This window comes from Galeopterus variegatus, unplaced genomic scaffold (assembly GCF_000696425.1).
Source record: "Galeopterus variegatus unplaced genomic scaffold, G_variegatus-3.0.2 Scaffold9585, whole genome shotgun sequence".
NCBI lineage: Eukaryota > Metazoa > Chordata > Mammalia > Dermoptera > Cynocephalidae > Galeopterus > Galeopterus variegatus.
Window position 1 is genome coordinate 32751 of NW_007735696.1, and position 1519 is coordinate 34269.

Sequence of the window (1519 nt, forward strand, 5' to 3'; positions counted from 1 at the left end):
TGGGACTTGGGGCTTCCCACCCTCTGAAACTATAAGCAATGAATATTGTTTCTTTACAAATTACCCAGTTTCAGGTATCTTGTTATAAGCAACAGAAGTGGACTATACATTGGCTTTCACCTGGGTCATTGCAATAGCCTCCTAAATGTCCTCCTGATTTTCTGACTCATCTTTATTATTTTTTCAGAACTGCGGCCAGATCAGTCTTTCTGAAATGTATATCTAATCATGCTTATAATACTTCAAGAATCTCCCATGCATATCTTTATATGCAGTTTGGACACTTTGGTGTGGCATTCTATAGTAAAGACTCTGGCTTTGTTTTTTGATATTTGACTGCTAACAAGTTTTAGGCTTCATCCCTCCATCTTTCCCTCCTGCCTGTATCTGGGAAAGGCCATAAGAAATCCTGGATTCTCCCTCCTTTGGCATTGCGAGATTTAAACCATGTAAGCCCCTGTTCATGTGCAAGAATCCTCACCTGGCCTGACATCCTAACCCCAATAAAAACCTCAAGCCAGTCTCCTTTCCTTAGTCTCTCAAGACTTTCCTGCCCTGCCTCAAAAGTCCCATTATGTCATTAATGAATATTTTCATACACTCTTGATGTGTGTGGCATTATCAGTCTTAACATTGACCAAATTGTGGTTGGAGGTCCATCATATTTATCAGTATGGNTGAACTATTTTCTTTTCTCCTTTTTAAAAATATTTTTATTCTATTAAATTTCTCTACTACACTAAAAAAAAAAAAAAAATAGCAACTGCTACAACAAACCTCCTGAGTGAGTTCTCACTCTGTTAGTTCCCGTGAGAGCTGGTTGTGTAAAAGACTGTGGCACCTTTTCTCTCTCTCTCTCTCTCGCTTCTTCTTGCCACAGGATTTGCTTGTACCTGTCAGCTGCCTGCTGCTTTCCGCCATGAGTAGAAAGAACCTGAGGCCTGTGCCAGATGCGGCTATCCCAGAATCGTAAGCCAAATAAACCTCTTTTCCTTATAAATTACCCAGTCTCAGGTATTTCGGTTATAGCAACAAAAAACGGACTAATACACCTCCATTTACTGCAACTACTGACATAGCATAAAGTTACAAATAAACAAAATGCATAATCTTCCACTGCCCATTTTTATTTCCTCCCTGATCACAAAAAGATATGTAAACACATAGAGACACATGGAAGTTGTTTCTTTTCCCACAACAGCATCGTATTTTACATACTCCTTTGAAACTTGATTTTCTTTTTTTTAAAATTTATTGTTTATGCATATTATGGGGTACAAAGCTGACCACCACCACTCATACCCAAGATGTGATGACCCCATCAATACTACTAGCATGCCCATTACCACAAGTTGCAATCATTCCCTGTGTCCTCCGCCCAATTAATTCCTGACCTCTCTCCCCCTCCCCACTTCCCCACCCCACTCTGCAACCCTAGGTATGCTCTCTCCCTCTGCAAGTCCAGCACATCACTGTGGTCTTTCTTTCCTTCCTTCTTTCTCTCTTAGCTCCCACTTAT